The sequence below is a fragment of the Ambystoma mexicanum genome, chromosome 6q, assembly GCF_040938575.1.
Source record: "Ambystoma mexicanum isolate Mex_15411 chromosome 6q, UKY_AmexF1_1, whole genome shotgun sequence".
Taxonomy (NCBI): Eukaryota; Metazoa; Chordata; class Amphibia; order Caudata; family Ambystomatidae; genus Ambystoma; species Ambystoma mexicanum.
This window is the reverse complement of record NC_090937.1, coordinates 548,353,108-548,367,064: the sequence shown is the minus strand read 5'-3', so window position 1 is coordinate 548,367,064 and position 13,957 is coordinate 548,353,108. Positions and strand designations below refer to the sequence as shown.

The 13,957-nt window shown below is 46.3% G+C and overlaps 1 non-coding gene across 1 annotated transcript; it reads right to left on the bottom strand.

The window, feature by feature from the left end:
- Nucleotides 1-9,859: 9,859 nt before the first annotated feature.
- LOC138517256 (U1 spliceosomal RNA) lies at nt 9,860-10,021 on the bottom strand. The gene has a single exon (XR_011282465.1). It is a non-coding gene; the product is annotated as a U1 spliceosomal RNA (small nuclear RNA).
- Between the last annotated feature and the right edge of the window lie 3,936 nt (nt 10,022-13,957).

Below are 13,957 nucleotides of genomic sequence, written 5' to 3'. Positions count from 1 at the left end.
TGCCACCAGCAATTAACACCTCCGTACTAATGAGCAGGTAATTAGCAGCTACCATAGGCACAGCCATGTTATATTAAGGACCTCGATTCCTTACATGCGTTTTAAAAAAATGTTTCATGCAACTCACGTCAAACATTACAATCGCTGACACAGTGAACTGTATAATTTGAGCCTTTGCGGACTTTGACAGTAGGACTACGGCTTCAAATGCCGAATGCAGTGGCTACCCTCCTCAACGCCCTGCAGATGTTTGACTGGTTACTTAATGCCCTCTTAACATTACCCCGGGTCCTGCTCTTCCTCACGCCCACCAGAGCATGAATAAGCAATTACAATGTGAGGGCAGCATCTTCATTCTGTAAGTATTAACCGTGTGTTTAATAGCTGTTCTTAAGTGTCCATTTAGGGTTTCAGCTCCACAGCTCCTGTCACATGAACATATGAACCCCCACCTCGAGTGTGTTACGATTGAACCCCGAGTGAAGCAGCAAGGAAGGCGTGCACGCACGCTCTAGGAAGGCACCAGTCTTCTTAAACTAAAGGAGGTGCACTTTAAATGTTCTTTTGATGGAAACAGATAAAAAATAAAAATGTTAACTCATGACTGACATGTTTGACTGTTTCAGCTCTTTGGTGGGGGGACAGAATAGGCTTGCGGTCATGCCCTCGATAATCTATGCACCAGAGGGATGCTTCAGAAGGAGGTTTTAGGAGGACCCCAAAACGATTGTGAACTGGGGCTCCACAGAGTTTACAGGAATCTTAAACTGTCCCTGAAATGACCCAGAAAAAAAGGGGAGGGGGAGAAATAGAACCAATGTAAGCTACTTGCCGCTTTTGCATGACATCAAAGAGGATTTCACGAACATAAGAATGAACACACATCTGTGACAGTGATCTGAACGTGCCCACAATGCAAACTGGCCTGCCTGCCTATTGCATTTATAACACGCGAGTAGTAAAATGGCTGAAAACCATGCGCAAATAAAAGGGGCAGAAAAGTCCAAAGAGAAACCAGAAGCGAGCTATGACAACCTGATAACACCATCTAATGGGAGTTGTGGTTCTAAACTCCCAATCAAGCTTGGGGGCACAGAAGGCCAGAAGAGACCAAAGAGTAGAAAGTGTGATACCCTGACAATTCAGTCTAATTGGGAGTAGGGGCTCAAACGCACCCTCCAAGGAACTCATCTGACAAGAACTAAAAAGTCCAAAGGATAACTTGAATAAAAAGTGAATCTGAAAGACCTATGACTAGAAGGTGGTGGGATACTAAGAAACAAGTATTTTCTTAATAATTAGGTCACAAAATATATTACAATTATTATCACCTGCGTCAGGTATGAGATGATGACGTGTACAGTAAAAAGTTAATTTTCTTTTAGCCTGCACTGACTTATTGTACTTCTAGACCACCATAAAAAAGGCACTTGCCACCTCAAATCGCCACATACCCAGCACACCATTTCTTACTAACAAGAGTCAATTATCATTAGCCAATGGCTAGTGGCTGGCGACTGCACATTTTGGGCTTTGGTTATTACTTTGGCGTGTAAAATGGGAAGCGCAGATGTTGGTGCTTGGTGAGTGTGGGCATGCACATCGGTTTCCAGACATGGATACACTCGCCTATGTTAAGCAAGACTGAAATTGATAAAGATTTTCAGCAAGTAATCTGTGCAGTCAAGGGCAACTAGTTGCCAGCCTTGTTTGTGTGTTTCCTTAGCGACCCTTTTTTCTTGACCCTTTTCCTAATCTGATTCCTCAGCTGCCTACTAGGTGTAAAATGAGCCGAACTTCCTTGTGTTCCTGATGGTACTTCCACGGCCTTCAGAGCGTGGGAAGTATTCATTCTTGGACCTCATTGGAATCGCTTTGTCCAGGCCATGAAATTCAGATTAAATAAGCAGGAGCTAAAAGCAACTCCCGGGTTGCCAGCTTTAACCAGTGACCAGGAGCTACCATTGGTGAAGAAGGAGCTAGTACATAGCCTTCCGCAAATCTAATTTCCACCTGAGATGGAAACATATCATTGTATCCATTATTTATGACATCTCATGCATTAAAAGTCATATAGATGCGTCCAAAGGTTTAGTATAGATTGTCCCAAATGCAGAGTTAAAATCACATAGGTGTGTCTGTTCAGCATAACTTGGGAGCTAAAACTAGCTGTTGGCGTCCAGCTAACAAACTGCACTAGCAGGTCGACACCCCTACGAGGTTCCCTGCAAGGTTTGTGTCCTTCCTTGCCTGCATGTGACGGACACTGTGCCTGCACCTCCTCCTCCTTGTACTAGCGCTTGCCAGTATGGCATGTGACTCCTGCCCTCCCCCGCCTCCTGCTACCCTTTGTCTTGTCCTTGCAGTACCCCCCTCCTCTCCTACCCTTTATCACTACAGTCTTTCCATGGAGCATCTGTCTATCCCTCGCGTGCGCATTTTGGTCATCAATGCAGCCACCTGCACCACATACTAAGGCTCTGCTGGTTGTGTTCCCACTTTATCTTTGCTTTACGCCTATTTCTCCGGCACACCAGCCCCACGCAACACGCGGTGAGGCCTTTCCAATCTGGGCATTCACAATGACACTGCTGCTTACCTCTCTATACCCCTATAACTGCTGCACTTTGTACTTTATTTACTGTAACCACCGGATTGACATTTGCAGCCCTGCACAGTACTTTGTATTGACCTACCTGTACCTGTGACCACTGGATTGACACACGCAGCCCTGCCCTGCATTTTGTACTTAACCTACTTGCTACCACTGAATTGTCACTCTCTGTCCTGCACTGTACTATCCATTGTTCCTGCCTATTGTTGTAGCCCCTATGGCCATGTGGTGTAGCTTTCTCGGCCCTGTGATGTACTTTGTACTTACCTACCTGTTATCCATTTGCATATTTGATGCAGCTAGCCTCGCCATGAGGTGAGGTAGTCCAATGATGCATTTGTTACCTAGTTGTGCCTGCACACTGCATATAGCCCCCCTTACCATAATGTGAGGCAGCCCAATGTTGCAGTTTACCTTACCGTTCCTGCTTAGTTGATGTAGCCCCCCTCACCATGATGTGAGGCAGCCCAATGTTGCAGTTTACCTTACCGTTCCTGCTTAGTTGATGTAGCCCCCCTCACCATGATGTGAGGCAGCCCAATGTTGCAGTTTACCTTACCGTTCCTGCTTAGTTGATGTAGCCCCCCTCACCATGATGTGAGGCAGCCCAATGTTGCAGTTTACCTTACCGTTCCTGCTTAGTTGATGTAGCCCCCCTCACCATGATGTGAGGCAGCCCAATGTTGCAGTTTACCTTACCGTTCCTGCTTAGTTGATGTAGCCCCCCTCACCATGATGTGAGGCAGCCCAATGTTGCAGTTTACCTTACCGTTCCTGCTTAGTTGATGTAGCCCCGCTCACCTGAGGTGAGGAGGACAATGTTGAACCTTACCTACTTGTAGCTGCATACGTGATGTAGTCCCCTTCACCATAGGGTGAGGCGTTGCATGGTTGCATTTTACCTACTGTACCTGCATACTTGAAGGGTGAGGCTTTCCCAAATGTTCCCATTCGGCAGGAGCCTCCCTCTGGAACGGCCTCAATGCCCCTCTCCGACTTGAGCCGGATCTCCTTAAGTTCCGGAAGCTTCTCAAGACCCTCCTTTTCTCATTCCCCTTCCCTCATCCCCTCCCTTGCTAATCTCCACCTGCTGCTGCAACTGGTTGCCTGTGTCCCTTATGAGTCTTACTGCAGCCAGGCCCTCCTTCGACCAGTCCTCCCCTGCACCACTGTTACCAGCACTTGCCCATGGGCACCCTTCCCTGACTAGCCTACTGAGCCTGATCCACCCCGTCCTCTCATTAGTTAACCCGACCCCTGCCTCCCCGGGCACTTGTCGTCCTTGGATCCTCTTGGCACTTTCCCAGCCCTTGGGCCGCCCCTCTTCTGCACTTCTCACTCTTCCCCCTCTCACTATATCATCCCTGCACCCTGACCTGCCCCCCTACACTTCTTGTTGCTGCACTTGCATGATCCGAATGTCACAAGGCCTAGTAGGACCACCATTTTGGTTTTCTCCTCTGCCCCCCCCGTCTTTTTTGCCTTGTGATGCATGGGAGCACTTTTTGCTGTATAGGCACCATGCATATGTTCAATTAATGAACTAAATAAATATAAATAAAATTGTGCACCCACTCCAATGTTGTTTCTTCATTTCCAGTCCTGTGCTGGGTTTGAACGTGTTTAAGTGCACTTAATGTACCCTTCTCTTTCCTCCCTCATCAACATTACTGCTCCCTCCCTGTCCTGCACTTTCCCTCCTCCCCGTCCGGCACTTCTCCTCCTTCCCCTTTCCCCACTTCCTGTTACTTCACCTGCACACTCCAAATTGTCTAAAGACCTAGTTTCTCCTCCCCTGTACCACCCTCTACCTTGTCTTGATGCGCCTTGACACACCATTTTGCTGTATAGGCGCATTACAAATACCCAATAAATAAAATAAATAAACAAATACACTAATTAAGCCAGCCTCCCCCTTCCGGCTGCCCTGCTTCAGTGGTGGCAGAACCCCTGCACCATATTTCTTTTACACTTCACAACAAGCATTGATCACTTGATCTGTACCTTCTGGAAATGGGAATCACTTAAAAAAATGCCTCCCACGCAAGGATCAGGGTGCTTACTGAGGAAAGCCCCAGCAGCGCATGGTAAATTATTCGAGAGTGTTGCTGGGGCTCCATGATCGACCTGCTATACTCAAAGCCTGGCTGGTACAGTGTACCTTAAGGTGGCTTGGCTGGCTCTCAGCCCATCACATATGCGGACCACACAAGGGAGAGACTGTGCCACAGCAATTGAGCAAAGACGCAACATGTCACCACCAATGGAACTATTTGCGTGTAAAACGGGGATTTGCGGGCAGACTGGCACGCAAATACCCATTCGTCAAACAGGGATTTGCGGGCAGAATGGCATGCAAATCCCCGTTTTACACGCAAATAATTCCATGAATCAGGGCCCATGTCTTTTCGTGAGCCAGCACACTTTTGCTTCTGGCGCAGGTGTTGCCGCAGGCGCACACGTTTGTGCACAGGGCAGGCTCAACCTGGCCCTCTGTACAATTACAGCAATGTATATTGCTCCTGGGCTTGCGGCAGGCTAGCGCACCACACTTCAGCTCAAGCTGCAACAGAAGTGTACACACACGCACACGGCAGAGGTGCTACACATGTTGCATGTGCTGCACCACGAAAACCAACATTGCTTCCCAAAGCCTCCATGATTATGATGATGCTTGCCCAGTGGGGAAAATAAATTATGATGCTTATATCAGTCACCCGACCATGTGGCATTCTCTATGCTGCGAGCTATTGACTCCTTTGTACTAATGAGTAAGTAGTTAACATATACCACAGGCACACCCATGATTTTTTTTAAGGCTTCGATTCCCTACATTTGATTTCATGATTTTCTGCAACTTTTTAAGGACATGTAAAACTTTAAAATCTCTCACACGTGAACTGTGACTTTGAGCATTTGGGGAAGTTTACAGTAGGACTGTGACTTCAATACTCAATCTAGTGGCGACTCACCCCCCCAATATCCCTTAGTGTGACAAAGCAACTTCCGGGGCACCACACCTCTAGTACGCCAGAAAGGATCCAAATAGATTGCAAACACAAGCTAATTATAAACGTTCTTGTTCAATTTTGATAACTTGGACGGAACGGCAGGCTTATCTCCGCAAGGTCGTGGATTGTTGGTTAGTTGCAAAACTACAAAAATACAATTATTACCCCATGATAAAAGGGGCTGTCCAGTCAAGGTTGTACAGAAATATCTTTATTATTATCACAACAGACAATTCTAGCACACTACAAAATACAACCCACCTTGTAAAGGAATGCAGAGGAGAGTTTCAAAGATGGAAAAGGGATGCACTCTGGACTCTGACAGGAGGGTAGTCAGTACAGTAATTAATCACAGTAGTGCAAGGATACTTGGTTTCAACACAAAGGGAGCAATGGGTCATACAATGTCACTAGGGGCCTTTGGAGAAGGATCAGGGGGATAGAACCACAATGTACTTTGAGCTGTAGGAGTTCTTGGTGCTCAACAGGGTTGAGTCGGTTTCAGGGCACTTAGTAGTTTCTGTGACAGAGTTCAAGAAAGGAGATAGCTGTGGGTATCCAACAGCAGGCAGGTTGGCGAGCAAGGCTGGACGGATAACTGCAGGATGACCTACATAGCAGCTTGAGGTCAGGAATCGTTGTCTCAGTGCTGGTCAGCGATTCTAAAGCACAGGTCGAGGCATCTCGGATGGCGTTGGCGACTGCAGCGTAACAACAGTCAGCGGTGTAGTCAGTTGCAGCTTGAGTGGCTTAACTGGCTCAAAAATGTCCCTTAAGGTGGACGTGGTAAATGCTTTTCGATGCACTCCTCCTAGATTCTTCAATGGGCTTGTGTCGTGCTTTAAGGCAGACAGCCCAAAGCTTAGGAGTGTGTTGCAGGCAGCTGGTTTGGATCAGAGACTCTCTGGCACTTCCCAAATAGGAAGCTTGCGGCAGGGCATAGCAGGGTGTGCTGTGTGCTGGGCAGGGGCCGGTTCAGGAACTGCTGTAGGGCATTTGTGAATTAATCAGGCTGGCCATGGCAGGGGGCAGGTTTGGCCTACCCCCTCTGCAGATGCCTTGTTTACACCAACTCTCAGATCCCAACTAAATATGAAAGCACTTGTAGGCTGTGTCCACCCAGAGTACACAGGTATGTTTGTCATGCAGTGAGCATCGAAAAATGTGTGTGGATTAGCCCTTCACATTTTCCAGAGGTGTATCTACCATCATTCAATTTCATTTAAATAAGAAAAAGCCCAAGCGAGGGTACACTCACCGCGTGGATTGTTGAAATCCTCATGCATAGCTTTTTGACTGGTTACTTAGTCCATATAATGCCCTGATTACACAGGTTAATATCCATCACTCCAACCTGGGGAAGGGTGCTCAGCCAATTAGGTTGCTGTACAGCAGGCATGAATACACATTTTCCACCGGCTGTTTCCAGGCAAGGGGTGAAAGCCATATACCGAGTCCTGCTCTTCCTCCCATAAAAAATATCCATTCCATTCAGGAGATGCTAGTCCAGTGCTGGTTTTAACGTTGCATTCTGTGGATTGTTGTCCTGTATTTCCTCATAAATCCAGCACTATAAGTCCCAGAAAGTTATATTGAAGAAACCCTGTTGGTGGTAAATCCATTACCGCCAACTTTACCACTACGCCAAATTCTAACTTCCATAAAAAATGGTGTAAATACTGCCGGTGGAATTGCCACCGGCAGAATCACCTCCAGTGGTAATACCTCGAATAATCTACGGAATTAGCACTGGGGCTTACTCCGCCGAAAGAATTACAGCCAAAAACTCCCCACAATTTTTTCTTAATTACAAGTCCAAAATCAGCTAAATTACTGCCAAAAATTGGAGGAAATGCCCCCCAAGACACAGCAAAGCTACCTCCACCAAAGAGCTGACTGTCCATCCCCACAGACACTGGCTGACAGTCAATTAGTGAACCTCTATCATCTGGACTGTCCCAAGATCATAGACCTGCTGCCTCTGATACAGGGTGCTTTTCAGATTGCCATCACAGTCAGAACTGTCACCCCCCCTGCTAAAGCTTGGGTCCGTCCTACACTTGTGTGCCACAAACAGATTCCAACACACCTTTGGGGCATACCCTGGTACGCAGACTGAACTCATGTGATGACAGAGGACATCCTGGCATGCATGGCAGCAGAACTCAATCATGGCAGCCTTCAAACCCATGAAAGCATGGCTGTGGTCCGTATGTAGTGTACACATTATTGGAAACATGAGCATGAGTGATGACATCACAATGACAAATCCATGATGACTGACGACTCCCACTATGTGAATGACTGCAGGTGTACCATTTTGACCAATTCCCTCCAATCAGAATGCATACAAGGTGCACCCTACACATGTACTGAGTTTTGCACATTGGGGAAAATCCCCTCAGGACCCAACTCCTGTTCTCAGATCGACAAACCGCCATGTCTCACACAGTCCATTCATGTTGTGCAGGTGACGCTGGCTATTTGCAGTTACCATGGCTGATGACACCTGTGAGGAACCCTGGTACACCATAGGAGATAGCCTATAATGAAGCCCAGAGGAGGACCAGGTCATGCATTTAGCGCACATTTGAATTGCTGAAAGCCAGATTCAGGTGCCTTCACCAACAGGTGCTGCCCTCATGCACATCCCTGAGAAAGTGGGGGAAATAGTAGTCACATGTGCAATGTTGCACAAATTGTGCATACGAAGGAACATAGAATTGCCTCATGATGAGAACCATTCCTCCCAGGCTCAGATGAGGAAGACGTTGCAGGGGAATACAGTGAACTACAGGACATATGTGTGGGAGTGAGAGAAGGACAAATGGTCTGTCAGGACGTCATGGAAAATGTCTTCCGACTTGGCACACGTGCACTGAATGCACATGTATTGACACCAAGGAATAAAAACAGTTAAAATAATCATGATTCAACAGTGTTTAATGTTCACAAAAAGTTAACCCCAGCCCCAACACCATCATCCACCCCACTGCACAGCCCCAACACCTGCTAGCGCTTTGTCTTTTCCCCTTTGTCAAGATGACTGAAAACTAAAATGAGGATGAGAGTTTTTGATGAGGAGTAGGTAGAAAGAACTCTACCTATGAGCCTCCAATATCCCTCCTCTTATCTTGCCTATCTCACTTTCTGTGACTTGCTCTCCCAATACCCTAAGGTAAGCAAACATAGGGTCCTTTCTAACAGCAATCACAATCTCCACCATTGTATTACTCCTACTTCTAGTGCTGTCTTTAAAATCCACTTCCTCCCCACTCCACCAAAGCCCTCACACCACTTCTTATTTGTATTTATTTATATTTTATTGTTTGTTTTATTTTATTGTTTAAAGCAGGGTTGTCCAACCTTTTTCAATGTGGGGCCGAAGCATTAACATTTTGTCACCCAGCGGGCCGGCGAGCCAAAAGTCAACAACCTCACCCAAAGCAGTATGTTAAAAAGCGATATTGTGTGACCTTTGACACAATAGCATCACAGGCAGTGATAGCCATGCAGTCCCAAAGATAGCTTTTGGTGTCATGGGCAGTGATCAAAGGTTAGTTAATAATAATAATAATAATAATAATAATTGCTTGAGATTTCTTTCAGTGTCTATGTCTTAATATTTTTCTGAAATAGTGGGGGCGACCGAGCGTAGCGAGGGAGCTACAAGGTTCTAGGGAGGGTTTGGGGGGATTCCCCCCCAAGAATTCTTTTTCAAATATGGGGTTTAAATGGTGCATTTTACAGCAGAAAAGGTGACCAAAAGCCATAAATTTACTATCATTTCTGAAGTGGAACATGAAAATTCTATGTCAACAGCAGAAAAGAACATTTTACAACACAACACATTTTAATGATCAATGTGTCCACAGTGTAAGACAGCACTGTCACTGATGTAACACATTGTCATGCTGGTTGTACCCAAAATATGCCCCTGTAGCAACATGTCTATGCTGGCTGTTCCCAATTTAGGCCAGCATTGTCCTGTACAAAGCATGATTGATGCTGCCTGAGCATGTGCAGTGTGCCCAATAGATATGGCAGCTTATCTCTGTAATACACATTACTTCTGTAGTGATGAAAGAAGCATAATTCAATTCAACAGATAAAATGTGGGAAAGCGATCACTCAAAGGTGAACCTAATTGAAGAAACGCAATGTGAGCACAATCTTAAAGTATGCAACCTAGCAGGCCTAGTGCACACGTTACCTTTTCTTTCACCAATAAATCAGGAGGAGAGCGTGAACGCAGTCCCCCACTACCAGAAATAATGCATTTGTGTATCCCGCATTTGGGAACATAGCAGGGGTCAGCAAATCCGATGTGCAATGGGTAAGTCTTACCCTGGGAGATCTGCCCTTGAGATCAGATTCTCCCCTGCCAGCTAAGTATGAGTTGCATGCAAGAGGCCAGGGGTTGGGTCAGTTCTGGGAACCCCCGCTAAGCGAGGGTGAGAAGGCAGGCCCTGACCCAGCCCCAACCCCCCAGGCCCCCGGAAGCTCTGAGCATCTGCAGAGCTGCCTGTCCCGCGTTTAGCGGGAAGCTCCAGCAGGCAGAGCCCAGCAGAAGAGCAGATTGTAGCGCAGTTCCTTTCTCCCATCAGGCCCTGCTCGGCCCGAGATTTGTATAAATAGCAGGATGGCTCCAGCAGGCCTGTTGCAGTCTGCCCACTGGCCTGTCGGCCCCACATGGCCCTCCTGAGCGGAGCTGCTCAGCCCTGGCCCCATTGACACCATCATAATCATCCAGGACCTCGACGCTCCACCACCCCTGAGTTCTGCTCAATGACAATGCTGAAGCTTTGACATCTTTGCCGTAACCATATGCCTTGTTGTGTCAGCCGAGCCTGCACAGCGCCAATGGCAAGTATTCCCTTGTCCGGGCCCAGAGGTCACTGAGTCATCCATTGCCATCCACTTGGCACGGCCTAATGTTCCCAGCGTTTTCTACCAGCAAATCAGCACCACTGCCAAACAGAACTGCATCATTGGGGCCCATTGCTGCTGCTCTCCGACTTGACCCCAGCCCAGCGCAAAGGCACCCATGCTTCTGGTCTGATGCTGAAAAGCCTGGCTCTGCTGAGATCCGAAAGACAAGAACTAAGGTATTTTGGGAACATAGTACTATTATTTTTTGTGTTGCAACTGTATCAGCTCACACCTCTCCTGAAGGGTATAGGCTGCCCTCAGACTGCGCTACCAAAAGAGTGAAAATAAGTTATACCTGTTGGGCTTGCCTGTTTCACTTTTATGATTGGGATCACTGCTGCATGGATATTAAGCGTGTTATAAATAACCTATCATATCATAGATCACAGATCAAGATCATGAGCAACTTCCAGAAACCTTGGCAGGTGGTCCACTGAGGCCCATTTGCAGGTTGCAGTATGTTATTGGGGCACTACTAGGGTAACATCTTGTACTGTACATGTGGTATTCGCCATGCTTTGATACCCCACTGGCCACATCTATAATGTCCAATGTACTTGGTATAATGCATGGACATTTTCATCAATCCGCACTGTGCTTAGAGATAAACGTAACTGAGATCCCGCTGTTGTTCCTTGTCTCGAGACGAGGAAAAAAAGCACTGCAAAGGTTAAGTTTCTCAGCTGATAAAGGTTCATCTTCGGTGACATTCGCAATTCAAAAGAACAATTTTTGGGGCAGACAGGCTGTGTCGCTGCAACCCCTGCTAAACATATGTCCAGAGATGACAAACCTTGAAAGTAACTCCGCACAATGTCCCTATGAGCAGCGGCCCACGGCTAATCACAGGTTCAGGAATCCACTGTGCTGCCCATGCCGAGAGGAACTCCTGCACAGCACCTGTCCACATAATCCTTCGCCCGGGCCAGCACTCTCTTCTCCTCACCTCACCACCTCCTCCCTTCATCTCGGCTCGCCTTTTGCCCCTCAGAGCACCATGCAAGAGAGGAACGTGCATGGATATTTAAATGCAAAGTAATTGCTACTATATTAATCCCATTGTTCATAGTTTGTGGGAGTACTGGGCAATTGTATGGACCCGCGCTCACTGAAAATGAATGGTATTCCCGAGGTAACCCTCACTATGCCGCAATACAAATTAGTCTCTCCTTCCTCCATCATCAAGTCCCAAGATCTTCTTGATGAATTTATTTATTTCTGCAATGTTTACATTGCATAAATAAATAAATTAACGCTTTGTGGCTGAGGGCTGTAACTACCTCTGTTGACCCCATGGGGTCACCAGAGGAAGTTACAGTTTTGCGCACAGGCACATTAAAATATATATATATATATATATATATATATATATATTTCTTTATTTCTTTTTTTACTCAAGAGTTGCCCAACATACGGCCTCGCGGGCCACGTAAAATGCTAAGGACAAACTAGCAGAAATTAATAAAACCTTCCAGGAGTTTAAAGACACTACCTTGGCAAAGAAATTGGCTAAAGACATTGCAGAATTTAAAACTGAGGTGATATATCCATATCTTGACCCTAACTACACATCTATCACTGCAAACCAAAGGAACCAAGCAGGGGGTGCACAGCAAAGACCCCGAGTAACGTTCTCGGGTAGCAGTAGTTCATCAGGGTCGGATACTGACTTCTATTATCGTCACTTCTATAACCCTTTTCAAGGACCCCCTCAACCTTTTTTAGGGGCAGGTCCATCACGAGGCCCCGGCCCAGGTTGGTTCCCTCCCCAATTTCAACCATGGGGACGAACCCAGAGACGGCCACGCTTCCGCAGGAGGAGCAATCGACCAGCAACAAACCAGTAAACTTACCAGTATTTAACTTATCACAAGTACCGCTTACTGCGATGGAACTTCAAGTTCTCTCCAAAGGTCTTTCATTTATTCCAACACATCCTACTGATTGGTTCAGTGTGCACTCCGAGATCAAAAGATTCTTTAGGTCAGTTAGGCTCAAGATCTTTTTTTCAGATAACCAGGGTGCATCGGATGAAAGTGAAACAGGGTTACACCCACCCTCTACATTCATCCCGGAAGACAGCACTATGCCAGCTGAACTCCTTACATTTGAGAAATGTATTCTAAGAGACCTTAACCAGCTACAAAAACAGCATAGGCCTGTTCGCTACAATCTAACACAAGCAGAGAGACTAGCCTTAAAATCCCTCAGCAGTAACTCAAAAATTGTCATCAAACCTGCGGATAAGGGTGGGGGCATAGTAATACAAAATCAGTCTCAATACCATACTATGGTACAAGACCTTCTCAGTGTACCAGGCAGTTACCGCCCCCTCCGCAAGGATCCAATTAAAGACATCCAGCAGATGATTTCAGAAATCACAGATTATGCCTTACTACACTCCTGGATCACTCCAAAAGAAGCACAATTTCTTAACAAACCCGACTGTTCCACCCCTAAATTTTATGCCATTCCTAAAATCCATAAAGACTTGGCTAAACCACCGGGGTGGCCTATATTAGTACACCCCCTTTCAGCCTGTGACAACACAGCAGATAAATGACTGTTTGGGTGACATTGTATATGTCGAAATTTTTTTCAGCCAAAATCTGGCTTAACACACAGCACTGTGCGACATTGTTTACATGGTTAGCCAAAATTAGGCTTAGCAAACAATATTCTGTGTGATATATATTTTTTTTGTTGTAGCCATAATCAGGCTCTGGTTGGCGCATGTACTGTGCCATTTTCATGAAATTGTTTAATCTGAGCCTTTAGACAAGTAAGGGTCAGCTAGGGATAGTTTAAGTTTTATTAGCTATCTCGGAAAACTCTTATGATTTAAAATGTATTCACTGTTTTGCTAACACCAAATAATTTTTTGTCAATTCCCATATATTGGGTTCCCATGTTTATTTCCTAGTGGGGTTGTACCCCTACTTCTGTGAACCTTTGCATAAATTCTGCTCGCATTGATTGTATGGACTAAATAGTCCTGTTTCTTTCTCTTTGTAAATTGCATTGTTTTTGTATGCTTTTCATGTTGTATGTACTTATTAAATTGACACATTGGGCCTCATTACACGGTAGGCGGAGAACCATGGTGCTATTAGCGCCATGGTTCATGCCGGTAAAATACTGGCACCGCCTTGGTGGAAAGGGGAATTACCGCCCCATTCCAAGGTTGGCGGGGCGGTAATTCCCCCTTCCACCATTGCCCTTCCCCATTCCCATTTTTGCCCCATAGGGCATAATGGGAATGGGGAAGGCGCTAATTACGGCACCGCAAATTGCGGTACCGTAATTAGCACCCTGGGTCCCTTTGCGGGTTGGTTTTTAACGCCTGCAAAAACCAGGGCTTAAATATCCCAACCCGCAAAGGGACCTCGTAGTAAGGTGG